Source organism: Triturus cristatus, chromosome 8 (genome assembly GCF_964204655.1).
Source record: "Triturus cristatus chromosome 8, aTriCri1.1, whole genome shotgun sequence".
Taxonomy (NCBI): domain Eukaryota; kingdom Metazoa; phylum Chordata; class Amphibia; order Caudata; family Salamandridae; genus Triturus; species Triturus cristatus.
In genome coordinates this window covers 657,084,275-657,098,945 of record NC_140591.1, presented here as the reverse complement: position 1 = coordinate 657,098,945, position 14,671 = coordinate 657,084,275, and positions in this window count along the sequence as shown.

Below are 14,671 nucleotides of genomic sequence, written 5' to 3'. Positions count from 1 at the left end.
CCTTCAATTAGCCTTACTATAGTTTTGCCATATTGGTGTCATTTTGTTTATTAATATTTCTGTTAATCTGTTTAGGATGTTTATTGTTTGGCATTTTGACTTTATTACTTTTTTGGTACTGCTTAAATACTTTACACATTGCCCTAAGATAAATCTGTCTGCTCCATGCCATAGCTACCCGTGGTTGGAGCTCAGGCTCATTAGCCACATGGGGGATTTACCCTGACAAAGGTTTTAATTATTACTTTAAGTCATTAGTCTCCTACCCCAAATATTAATCCAATTTCTTACACTGAAGTGTAGCAATATCTTTGAGTTCGGTATTACATCTCACCCACAAAGGTGCTATGACTTTCAGTATGTGTTTTTTGCTGTTCAGAATGGTAAGTCCAATTTTGGCTCCAATAAAAAAAGAGTCCTAACCATGTGAAAAGACTGGAACTGACCAAACACTGGGCCCGACTCACAGAACTAACTTAAGACAAAATCCTAAACTTACTATCATTTTGGTATTCACAAAAGGCACTTACTCGTTTTGGTATGCACAGAAGGCACTTACTTATTTTGGTAAGGCACATACTCATTTTGGTATTCACAGAAGGCACTTACTCATTGATGAGTAAGTACCTTCTGTGAATACCAAAATGAGCAAGGGCATTCTGTGAATACCAAAATGGTAGTAAGTTTAGGATTTTGTCTTAAGTTAGTTCTGTGAATTGGGCCCACTGAGTTTATTCTGTATACTCACTTGAATTATCTATCAGTAATACCTAAAGGTACCCCCCAAAAATTATCCTCAATAATCTCTGGCTACTTTAAATCGCAAGGAAAGGGACAGAAATTGAATTGGCTTGTGGTATGCACCTTTTCTTTCATAATATTAAGTGTACTCGTGGTTAACCAATTTAAACCATAAAGTAAAAATCTCCTTACATATTGTACATGAAATTATAAAACTTCCAATTTTGGTACAGGCATCATAAAAATATTGACAAGAAGAATATTTACTACTATATAATTAGGCTCCAATATCCTCTGTGGTCAACATGTTTCATTCAGACTCTCAGTACTGGCCTGGATTTCTTCAGGACCTTATGTGTGTGATAATTAAAAGGGTGGTCTAAAACTGGGTCTATTAGAGACCATCTATGTGGCCCACTCGCTAAGGTGGGCCACCTTAGCGCCCACAGGTGGGCCACCTTAGCGCCCACAGAAGTTAGTTCTGTGAATTGGGCCCACTGAGTTTATTCTGTATACTCACTTGAATTATCTATCAGTAATACCTAAAGGTACCCCCCAAAAATTATCCTCAATAATCTCTGGCTACTTTAAATCGCAAGGAAAGGGACAGAAATTGAATTGGCTTGTGGTATGCACCTTTTCTTTCATAATATTAAGTGTACTCGTGGTTAACCAATTTAAACCATAAAGTAAAAATCTCCTTACATATTGTACATGAAATTATAAAACTTCCAATTTTGGTACAGGCATCATAAAAATATTGACAAGAAGAATATTTACTACTATATAATTAGGCTCCAATATCCTCTGTGGTCAACATGTTTCATTCAGACTCTCAGTACTGGCCTGGATTTCTTCAGGACCTTATGTGTGTGATAATTAAAAGGGTGGTCTAAAACTGGGTCTATTAGAGACCATCTATGTGGCCCACTCGCTAAGGTGCATTATGTGATAAAGCATGGTTTCCTCTAGCGGCGCATTCCTGTAAGGAGGTAAAAACAACAGACAAACATACACACAATACATTTAGAAGGTGTCTTAAGGCACATCTAAAATTATGACTCAGGAGCGAAGTGTCCGTGCTCTATACGGATAAATAAAGAAGTGAGAGACGGAGTGCGACGTAATTGTGCATTGTGATAAAGTTAAAACAATGTGTACACCTCATTTATATGCATTACCGTGTGATAATCAATATGCGGTAATGCATGATAGTAGTGATTGATAAAGGATTACTAAACCCATGTACTCCTTATTCAGAGATTCTCTGGAAAATACCCCATGAGTTCTGTGTGGGGGCCTGACCTATTGTCACACTTTGCGCAAAAAAGAGAATTAGAGAGAAAGGTACATACAGCGTAATTAGCTTATGTGCCCTGTAACCATAGGACTTTGTGTCCGACATAGGCTGAGACCCCCAGTACACACCCCACTTCAAGATCAGGGACCCGCCTCCGTACCTAGTCTGGCTACATCAGAACTCCGTCAATTTGTGACTGGAGCGGTGTGGGAGTTTAAATACCTTGGGAGATGGACACCTGTATGTCTTCTTCTTCCCCTTCATTGTACTCCCTACAAGAGCCTAACACATGCCCAGCACGATCCCAAGGACCACACATGTGCAACGTGCTCTCACTTGGTTCCTTCATCTATGGTGCACAATACACGCTGTTACACGCCCCCAGCTCTCACATTCTTGCGTAGGAACCTGCAACTGATAGTGTTTTTCCCTCAGTGTCTTCTTAGAATACACATGCACTGATTTTTGTTCTCCTCACAAGAGACCAACACGTGCACGATCCCTAGGCTTAGGGGTACTCATGTGCAAATGGTACACGTGTGGTCCCATAATGTATGGTGGACAATACGCGCTATTACATGCCAGCTGCCCTCACATTCTAATGCAGCCCCAGGGGATGCTTCCGATAAACTGGCGCTTTATTTCTTTCATTTTCATTTTTAGTTTTAGTTTTCTCTGCACACACCCATACAGGAATGCGCCGCTAGAGGAAACCATCCTCTATCACATAACGCACCTTAGCGAGTGCACCACATAGATGGTCTCTAATACACACAGTTTTAGACCACCCTTTTAATTATCTCACACATAAGGTCCTGAAGAAAGCCAGCCCAGAAGTGAAAGTCTGGCTGAAACATGTGGACCACAGAGGATATTGAGGCCTAATTACCTCCACCTCTCGTTTTTAACTACTGCAGAGGGCCCATACATTAAAATAACCTTTTGTAGTAAATTGGGACCCTACGGACAGCTTTTTAAACCACATTCATCTCGCCTTCACTGCACACTCACTGCACAAAACCAGCTCCACTGTATCCAGGCATTGAAGCACACCTAAGGTGCACTTGATACCTTGGGTGGGACCCGATGATGAAGCATGTCACCAACTAGGTTGGTGAGTGAGGGTCTTCCTAAACAACAAATGTGTTGTCTCACAGACCATTGAGTCATCCTCCATAGAGAAAAGTGTTCATTTTCCAGAAGTCCATAGAATTCTTTGGATACGTATTCAACCAAGACGCGGTCAAGGTAGACCCTATCGCACATCACACGCCATTAAACAAGCGCCTGCCCCCGCGACAGCCTCGGAGGTCCACAGTTTTCCTGGGAGGGCCACGTACTGTGGGCGGTTCATACCCAACCTGGCCACACTGGCAGAACCCCTGAGAGCTCTGACGAAGAAGGATGCCAGTTGGAAGTGGGGCCAAGAAGAGTAACAAGCGCTCCAGAAGATCAAGACGGCGCTGCTGGGGAAGACAACCATGATGTATTTTGACACGACTCGGATGACTGAACTCCTGGTGGATGTCAGTCCCATCGGGCTAGGATCGCTCCTGACCCAAGAAATACCGGCATTTGCAAGCAAGGCCCTCACACTACCGGAGTTTCGCTACTCCCAGATCGAGAAAGAAGCCCTTTCAATCAAGTGGGCCTGCAAACACTTCCACCTGAATGTAAGTGGACATCCCTTCAGGGTTTGTGACGGACCACCAACCCTTTGATCCGCTGTTCAAGGGGACTCTGCCGCATCCACCGCCAAGAATTGAATGCTGGACAATTCAATTACAGCAGTGCCAGATGGAGGTTGTGTACTGACCCGGGGCAAAGAATCCCGCAGATTTTTTATCACAGCACCCCCCTGAGATGACCGGAGAGGAAGGAGAACAAGAACAGAAGATGAAAGAATACATTGATATGCTTTCACAATGGGCATGCCCACGAGCTCTAACCATGGACAAGATCAAAGAACAAACCAGAACAGATCCTGTGCTCATGAAGGTACAGTAGTCAATCCGAAAGGGATCCTGGAGCAATTTCGTTCGTGATGCCAATGGCTGAGATGGAGCCGACCAAGACCTCCTCGGAAAACTATGGCAGGTGCGTGATGAGCTAAGTGTCGCCCCTGAAGGTGTGGTGCTAAGAGGATCTCGAATTGTCGTCCCCATGAGCCTTCAAGAACAATCCTTGCTCACAAGGGGCACCATGGAGCCACCCGAATGAAATCATGGTAGAGAGAGAAAGTGTGGTTCCTCGGAATAGAAGCGGCCGTAGACGCCTTGGTGAGAAATTACCATACTTGGCAATTAAACAGTGGTCAAGAACATCCTGCTCCTGTAATCACCGATGAACCTGCGACGTCTCCCTGTTCGCGAGTGAGCCTTGACTTTGGAAGCTTTCCTGACAGAAGGATAACTGCGGTACTGATCAACAGCTACCCTAAGTATCCCATCGTGGAAATAATCGCATCTACCACCTTCTTGCATCTCCAACCTGTTCTGGAAAAAACATTTGCATTATTTGGATTACCTCAAGAAATCGGAACCGATAACGCCCATTACAGGGAGCTGAATTTAAAAACTTGCTCAATTCACTCGAAGTCCACCATCATCGCGTCACTACTCAATGGCCACAAGCCAACGGAGAGGTAGGACTTTTATACGAACACTGAACAAGACCATCCGAATTGCCGTGTCGGAACAATCCGACCCTGTACCTGCGGTTCATAGATTCCTACGGGACTATCAAAGCACCCCACACTCTACAACACATAGGTCTCCCTGGTCTCCGATGTTAGCCGGACCTTGTACGGCTCGTCATTCCTGCAGCCTGCAGCTGTACTCCAGAGCCTTATGATCCTGCTGGTCTCCAGGTACGGCGATCAGTGAACAACGAACGAGCCAGCCGGAAGAGAAAAGCTACGACCTGACTTATAGCTCCAGGAAGTTTTGTCCTGGCCTGAAAAAGGCATGGCAGATGTAAATTTCGCACAAACTATGAGCCTTGTCAATGGCCTGTATTATCGACTAATGACACAGCCATCACAGCTCAACGAGGTGATGAGACAATCACCCGGAATGTATCCTAGTTTAAGAAAACAACAAGCCCTGATGCGGCTGATGTGATGGCGGGCCTGGTAACTGGGTCCAAAGATATGGCAGAGGATAGCATCGTCTGCCAAGAGCTGCATCGTCCTCTCCTAGGACCGCTGGTGTGAGACAAATGTGTCCATCCACCCAGGGCAGCCAAGTGCTGCTATGGAGAGTCAGCGCAGCAAGCCATCGTGATACCACCTCAGACCCAACCCCAAGCCAAAGACTCACAGACTTCATGTGTCAATTTCTTTTGGTTGTGTTTGAAGGCTGACTTGGGAAGGGATGTAGTGGTCTAGATGCTGCATTGAGACCACCCTATTACCCCTGGCCCGGAAGGGCCCCCACACATTGTAGCACTCTCTGGCCAGGCGTGGCCAGAGAGCATAAATAAACGTGCGGAGGTCGCTAGTGGCTTCTGGCACGCAGACTGGCAGTGGTGACCGTGTGTATTCCTTTGCTGAGATGCTCTGCAGTGGGCCTAGTCCAAAAATATAACGCCCCCCCCTTATAATTTAGTGACAACTCAACAGTAAGGTTTACTGTATCTCAGAGCTTATCGCTGAATGGCACTGTGAATCCTTCTAATCAAGTGCATTATTTTATTTTTCAAAGAATCCTCATCCTAGAGGGCGTAGGCAGTTAAATTGGAATCACTATTCATATAAACCACACTGCCCACAGTTTTTGATGTACCCCTGTGGAATCGTCCTATATTTAAGAGACCCTGGGGACTATATCTTTTTGCCATTTCTATTATTCTATGATTTAATAAAAGACTAATCTAGATTTTGAGTGTTATGAATAATAGGTTATGTAAGCTCTGTTTTAATTTGAGGTGTGTCTCCCGGAGGAGGTGTCTGCCTGATTTGATAACCTCACTGTTTCAGTAGGGGTTGATCTAACATTGGGGAAGACTGATTTCATATGCCCCGTCAGTCTACTGTCCGCGTTATATCTTCTAGGATTGATTTGGGAGGCTTCTCATCCTTGGGTTTGAATTTAGGCTTCGGTTTGGATTGGAATACCTATTTCACCCTTCCCCAGCCCCCATTTCCTAGCAGGAGTGTTACAAGGAAACTCAGCCATTTTGGTCATGAGTCAATGTCAGCCGTCAGCCTGCAATTCTTTAAGGGCCAGATGTATCAAGCCATTTTGCATTCGCAAACAAAATCTGCCCTTTTGCAAACGCGAAAAATGCTTTTTCGATGTAGCACACCCAATTTGCGATTCGGTAACCTGTTACTGAATCGCAAAATGGGTTCGCGATTCGGTATTAGGAAGGGGCGTGTTTAGGGTGTCCCTTCCTAATACCAAATGGCATCGGTATGTATGAATGTTTCGTGACCGTGAATGCAGTCGCAAAACATTTGTATTTTGCCACCTACGTCAAGTAGGCAGTAACCCATTAGCAAATGGGAAGGGGTCCCCAAGGGACCCCTTCCCCTTTGTGAATGTTTGTAAAACCATTTTTAAGAGCAGGCAGTAGTCCCACGGACCACTGCCTGCACTTTAAAAATGAAAAGAAAAAATTACATTTTTCTTTTTGTAAAGCATCTAGTTTTCCACGGCTGCTTTACAAAAAAAAAAGATTATTTTATTTAAGGGACGGGGGCATTTAGAAGGTCCAGCATACATGCCCGAAGGCATAGAGGTCAGAATAGGGTATGCAGTTCCTGTGGAGGAGGACCAAGAGGTCATGTGGAGAGAAGGACGGGGCAGGATGGGGTACTCGAGGTAAAGGAAGGAAGACGGAGGAGGGGGGAGAGCTCCTATAGCCCCGAGAGGTATCATGCTTCATCATAGGGCAGCTGCTCGTTGTGCCGGCGCTGCAATGCCCAACGGGCACTGCAGGGGGGCTCTTTGCTGGAGGTCTTCAATGTTGTTAGCCGAATGGCCCTGGATGAAGGGTTGTGGGAGCGTGTGCGAGATGAGTAGAGTGGGATTTGGTGTGTGTCTAAAAATAGCTATGAGAGTCCAAAAAGAACTTTATTTGCTGGACTCTGATGCTATGGTTAAAACCAACTACGTGAGTCGTGGCTGGCTGGGAGAATTAAATCTGCTGCAGCTAAAGGTGAAGGTGAAGTGCGGGAGTGTTCAGTGGGTAGATATGTTTCATGCCTCAATTCTCCATGCGGATGAGCAGCATTTCATCAGGACTGGGGGGAGAATAAGCTCATCTACTCTGCAAAGGAAGAACGGTCAAGTCAGTGTACTTAGAGGATCCGTCCCTGGATACAGAATTCAAAGTCAAATTCCGGGTGCAAAGGGAGAGTGGGAATAAAAACCATCTACATTCTGGTAATACCTGGAGGAGGAAAGAGAGGGCTACAAACAAGGGTCTGTAATCATATATATGGTGTATTGGGAGGGCCAGTGGCCCAATACCGCAAGGAGTCTGCAAAGAGCATTTGCTGCAATAAAAAAAAGTTAATAGTGACACGGACAACAGTGCAATGCTACACCTGTGGTGAGGATAAAAGCCATGCACATTCAAATGATGGCGAGCGTGATCCGCCCGATCTGAGACATCCTAACTGTGAGCATGTGTCGGTCAAAGGTCTGTCTAGGGGGAATGGTAGGGTGGTGCCACCTTTGACATGACTCCTGGTCAGTACAGTATGAAAATCAGAGGATCCTGACCAGGGATAAATGTGATAAGCTTGTCATGCTGCAGAGTTCATTGCTGATTTGTGGAAAAGGAAGTTGACTGTTAAACAAAGGAAGAACAAGGGTGTTTAGAACAGAGGGGGAAGTCTTACCACCAATGTGCTTTGAGTGTTAACCATTACGGCTAGATGTTTTGTGCATGTTTGTGGAGAGAAAATGGAAGCACAAGGCATGTGGCATTAGACACATTGCTTTAGCATATTAATATTAATGCATTTCCATTCACCAAAATTTTAAACCCCACTTGAGGCGTACTGCAAACTGAAAAGTGACACTCAATGGGAATAGTTCCACTCACCTAAAATCTGTATCCCTCACATAGCGAAGAATAGGGAATGAAGCACAGTCACCTACCCCAAGCTATACATTGCAGGTGACAACAAAACAAAAGCTTCATAAACGTGTATTTATTCTTGATGCAGGCATAGGTTATCATCTAGTTTGTTTCTGTGCTGAGGGAATTAGTGATACATCAAAAACACTGCCTATTCACTTCTAGATTGATATTTTCTGTTGATTGCAATCATGTTGGCTGAATATCTCGACTGATTGGTGCAAAATATTATTTTGACTCATGTATGATAATAGTTAAAATGAAGGGCCAAGTTAGTTTTCGTTATTAATTTGTGGATTTAGGTCCTAGACGTAATCATGTGTGTGGGTTTCATATGTATGTGTGAATGGGCATGTGAGTCATTGTGTTGGAGAGGGCGTATGAGAGGTTGCATAGTGGTGTGAGTGGGTGTCTCAGTGCTTCTGTGGATGATGTAATCAGTGATGTCTTTTGAGATATCATCAGTGATGCCATCAGTGATATAACTGACCATGTCATGAGGGACGCAATATGTGAGGTCATAATCATAAGCAGTGTATTGTGGAGGCATAAGTCATAGTAATCTCAGGTAACTAAATCTGCTGAATTTCAATAGCTTTGTACAAGTGATGTCTGAGCCTAAATATAATATCCCTGTACCTTTGGTTTTATTAGTGAATTTCTACGTTTTTGTAAATTCTATTTCTTAGCTATAATGACTCTGTAACCTTTGGTTTTTACGTGAATTTCTAAGGTTTTTCAAATTCTATTTCTTAACTACAATGTCCCTGTACCCTTTGATTTTTTGTGTGTGAATTTCTATGTTTTTTTAACTAATAGTCGAATTTGCAGAGTGGTGGAGCGCTCAAGAATCCTGCTGTGTCAGACTTACTGGTGGTAAGAGGAGGGCTTCTGGGCCCCCAAGAACCTTGAGCATCCAAGAGGACTTCATCCCCCAGTAGGTGCATTTGCAGAGTGGTGGAGAAAGGGGTGGCCTCCAAAGACCTCTCAGCAATTCTGCTCTTTGGGAATTACTGAAGGTACCAGGAGGGTTTATTGAACCCAAGGACACACTACACCCAAGGGGACTTCATCGCCCAACCAGCAGTGTGCCAGGTGGTGCAATTGCAGACTGGTGGAGAAAGTGGGCATGGCCTCCGAAGGCTTCTCAGCAGTCCTGCTGTGTGGAACTTACTGGAGGTAACAGGAGGGCTTGTTGGTCCCCAAGGACCCTCTGGAGCCAAAGGAACTTCATCCCCCAACCAGTGGTATGCCAGGAGGTGCATTTGCAGTTTAGTGAAAAAAAGGGGGCATGGCATCTGAAAACCTATCTGCAATACCACTGTGTGGAAGTTACTGGAGGTAACAGGAGTGCTTGTTTACCCCCAAGGACCCTTTGTAGCTATGGGACTCTATCCCCCTTCAGCAGTGAACCAGGATGCATGTTTGTGGTGTAGTGAAGAAAGGGTGTCGGGCATCCGGCGACATGCTGATCCCCCAGTTTTTTGGGTTTTTTTATTGGGAGGCAGGCCTCGTGGGTTGAATTGGGCCCCGGAGATCCCATTCCCCAGGGCTAGCCCTTTTTTACTGGGGGAGGAGACTGTGTTGGCCCCCTGCCTGGGCTCAATTTGGCCCCGGGAACCCCATCCCCTGGGGCCCAGACTTTTTTTTCTGTTCATTTTTAAGTTTAGGGGGCCCCTCCCTGCCCGATGTCAGCCCCCGGGACGCCATCCCTGGGGCTTGGCCTTTTCCTATGTTTAAAAATAAAATGGGAGGGGGCCATACGGCCCCCCTCCCTATTTGATCTCAATGCTAGGGACCTCATCCGTTGGGGCCCAGCCTGTATTGTGGGTGCCCTGACCCTACTCAGGTCATCCACTTTCTATTCCTGAGGACCCCACAAGGAGCCTAAAGGTCCTGCAGTCCCTGCCAGCTCCTCACCTCCTGCGGGAGCCGGCATTGCTTTGACACAGAGGAAGCTGCTATCTTGAAGCTCCCTCTGTTCAGATCAATCACTTGTGCTCCGCTTTGAGCAAGCAAAAGCAGAATGCTTTCACTTACTCATACCGAGCACAGTTTGCTGTGGCTTGGCAGGAGTGGTATTGCTCCAGCCAAGCCATAGTAAACAGCTATGTACTGTTGCTGGCACCCCAGGACATATCAGGAGCCAACCGCCCTCCTTTGCTAGATTTTGCCCCGGGGAGTTGGCAGTCCCTGGGGCTGTGAGGGTCTGGATAGCCCCCATTGTAATTAAAGCCTCAGGGAGGTGGTGGTCCTTGGGGCTGTAGGAGGTGCGCATGGCCCCTGTGTGTTGTCTTATGTTTCTAAAAACACACACAACACACACACACATACATATGGCGTAGAGAGGATGGGTATAGAGTGTAGTAGAGTGGCATAGGGTGTAGTACAGTTTTGTAGAGTGGAGTTGCATAGGGTGGAGTAGAGTGTCTGACAATGGAGCAGCGTAGAGGAGAGTATTGTACAGTGAGATAGAGTGGGATAGAGTGTAGTTTAGTGGAGTAGAGTGGGGTGGAGTAAACTGAAGTGGGATAGCCTAGAGTGGAGTAAAGCATCATAGAGTGGATGGGTGTGTCATAGACTATAGTTGTGTGGAATGTAGTAAAGTGGAGTGGCCTAGCATACAGTTGAGTAAAGTGTCATGTCATATAGTTTTGTATTGTAATGCAGAAAGTAGAGTAGACTACAGTAGAGTGGCATACACACAAAATGAATTTTGTAGAGTGGAGCAGTGTACAGTACAAGTGTTGTGGAGTGTGCTAGAGTGGATTTACATACAGTATTATAGAGTACAATGGCATATAGTAGTGTGCAGTGAAGTAGTAAAGTGTTGTAGAGAGGAGTTGCCTAGAGTACAGCAGTGTGTCAAACAGTGAAGCTGTGTACAGTGGATTGTTGTACAGTAGTGCAGAGTAAGGTAAATTCTCGTACTGTGTATTGGAGTCAAGTGGAATGGCCTAACGTAGTGTGGAGTAGGGTATAATAGAGTGTAGTGGCATGGTGTAGATTAGAGTGGCATAGCAGTGGCAGTAAACTGTTATAAATTGGAGTGGGTTCTCATACAGTAGAGTGGAGTGTTTTGTCGTAGAGCATAGAAAGTATTGTAGAGTGGAATAGAGTGTTGCACAATGGAGTGTATGGGTATAGAGTGGAGTTGAGTGTTGGTGAGTGCCATAAAGTGTAGTAGACTTTTATAGAGTGGAATCATTTAGAGTGTAGGAGGATGTTGTACTGTGGAGCTGCGTAGAGTGGAGTGGTGTGCACTGTAGTGTCGTAGAGTGGATTACCATACAGTGAAGTAGCATTCAGAGGAATATTGTGAAGTAAAATGTCGTACAGTGGAGTTTAGAATAGTGAAGAGTCATAGAGTGGAATAGCATTGAGTGGAGTGGTGTACAGTGGGGTGGTGTACAGTGTATTAGGTTATAGCGGAACAGCATAGAGTGGAGTGGCATTATTAGAAGTGGCACAGTTTAGAGTCAAGGAAACTATTATAAATTATAGTGCAAATCTTTCAATAAAATGCTGTGCCATACAGTGTTGGACACTGTTGTAAAGTGGAGTACAATGTAAAATAGACAAATTTGGACAGTGGAGTGGCCAGAGATAGCGTGGAGTAGAGTCTGGTGGAAAGGCATAGAGTATAGTAGGGATTTGAGGAGTTAAGTTATGTAGAGTGGGGAAGTGTACATTGGAGTGGGTAGAGTGGAGTAGCATACAGTGGAGTGGCATACAGTGGAATAGTGTAGAGTGGAGTGGAGTAGAGTGGAATAGCATATACCGGAGTGGCATACAGTGGAGTGGCTTACAGTGGAGTAGCATATACTGGAGTGGCATACAGTGGAGTGACCTAGAGTGGATTGTTGTACAGTGGAGTAGAGTAGAGTGGAATAGCATATTGTGCATTAGTGCGCAGTGTAATGGTGTACCAGGAGTAGGGTACAGTGAAGTGGTGTAAACTGGTGTGGTGTAGACTGGAGTGGGGTAGAGTGGAATGGCATACATTTGAGTGGCATACGGTGGAGTGACATTGTGAGACTTGGCATCTTTTGGTGTGTTTCCCCTAAGTTTTTGCTTTCTGACCTCCCGGTTTAGACTTTGTTTTTGCGGGTTTAGTGTCTCTGCACACTTTCTCACAGCAGATCAGTGTTATAGAGCAAGTGCTTCTGTTGTAGATTGTTATTATGGATTGGTGTTTCCATGATTGGCATGCTTGGTTTACTTGTCAGTCCCTAGTAAAGTGCACTGAGTGTGCCAGGGCCTGTAAATCAAATGCTGCTATTGGGCTGCAGCACTGGATTGTGCCACCCACACAAGCAGCCTGTAAATGTAACTCTAGCCTGCCATTGAAGAGCCTGTGTGCAGTCTGGGACTGCCATGTGGACTTGGCAAGTGTACCCACTTGCTAGGCCGAAACCTTCCCTTGTCTTACATGTCACTCACCCCTAAGGTAGGCCCAAGGTACCCCTGTTGGCAGGGTGCAGTGTATGTGAGAGGTAGAACATGCCCTGGTGTGTGTGGCATGTCCTGATAGTGAATTGCTGCCAATTTCATTTTTCACTATTACAAGGCTACCTGTTCCCATAAGACAGAATGGGGAGTTTGTTTATAACATCTTATACACATAACTGGCCCTGGGAACAAGGTCGTAAAATTAAGTTTAGTATGCCTGTACTCAGAATCTAAAGATACATCTTATAGTGAAGGTGATTTTTACATTCTGTGTTTGGAAACACCACTTTTAGAAAGTAGGTATTTTCTTGCTCAGCCATCCAGTAGGCCTCTGCTGGGTATGTAGATTGACTGTCTGGGCTTTGGATGACAGGGCTGGAGAGGAGCAGTGATTCCAGAGAGTCTAGATGAGTCAGGGAAGGGCTGAATAGACCTGGGCTGCATTTAGAGTAGAGGGAGGAGATTTCCTTTTACCTGAATGGGCCTGGTCTGCCTCTGACAATGTCGTCCACACTTCCTGCCAGGAAGCTACACCAGAGAGGACAGAACTGGTTCTGGCTGGGCACAGACACTCTCTGCCTGAGAGGACAAAGTATTTTGGGCTATAAAAAGTGGGGCCCAAACTCCTGAACTTTAGAATTCTTTTGGACCAAGAAGACAGCCAAGAAGAAGAGCTGGAAAAGCTGTGAGGGGGAACTCCCTCTTTGCTGAGTGCTTTGCTGTGTTGTCCTGCCGTGGTTGCTTCTGTCTTGAGCAGTGAAAGGACTGGACTGAACTTTCTGCAACTTCTTTCCTTCAGTATCTCCAAGGGCTTGAGGTAGAGCTTGCTCCCTGTTCAAGAAGTCTCAGGAACAGCAAAGACTTCAAGTTCTTCTGCCATCAGCACTTGGGACTGTGGGTTTTGTGCTGCCACAGAAGAAAAAGCAACCCAATGCCGTCTATGACACCTCTGCCAACTCCGTGTCCTGAAGGCACCGCAGAGGGTATCGCCGCAACACCGCATTGCGACCCTGGTCTCACTGATGATGCCATCTGATGCCACCACCGAGCCGCTCCTCGCACCGCGACCTGTGGGCACTGCTCTTTGCACCGCCTCGCTTCACGCCGCCGCCTTGGTATCCCTGATGATGCCGCTAGACACCAAAATCGATGCCGCTGCTTGTACCGTGGTTCAAAGGCTCCGCTTGTAAGTTACACAACACACCATCCTCATCCTGCAGCCTTGGCCTACCAACACTGGCGCCATCAACTCCAGTTTGTCAGCCAGCGACAGCGCTTGAGCAACGACGATGCCGCTGCCTGCACCGCATCACTTCGCACCCTGACCCTGGTCTCACCAACGACGCCATCTGATGACGCCACTGAGCCGCTGCTCGCACCACGACCTAAGGGCATCGCACGCCGCACTACTGCACCACAGCACCTTACGCCTGCCGATGCCAGCACTCCTGTCTTCAACTGTGAGGAGTTCGGTCTGCAACGCGTGTGACTTCAAGGGCCCAACAACTCCTGCACCGACCTCCGGAACCGATGCCTTCACACGCCGTGCTTTCGGAGCTCACCCTGAGGCCACTGATGCCCTGCATTTCTAAAGGTACTGTTTTGCGAGTCTTTGCGACACTGTAGTTGGCCCGCGACGCCGTGGTCAGCCAGAACTGTTTAGATTTGTTTGTTCACGATGCTGTGATAGCCCCAGATGGATCTATTGACTTCAAGGAATTATATTTCAAGGTTATTTTGATAACTGAAGATTTCTAAGTCCTGTATTGTGGATATTTATTGTTTTTGGTCTTGTCTAAGTATATAAAAATAGTGGATATTTTTCTAAACTGGTGTGATGTCCTTATGTAGTGCTTACACTGTATTACTGTTGGTTATGTGCAAATGCTTTACACACTTCCTCTAAGATAAGCCTGACTGCTCGTGCCAAGCCATCAAGGGGGTGTGCAGGGTTTATTTTAGGAGTGTAACTCCCTGATCCTGACTAGGAAGAAGGGTCCCAATTTGGGCAAAGTTACCTACCTCTGCCAACTTGAGAAATACATTTCTAATGGAATAGCATAGAATGGAGTGGCATACAGTGGA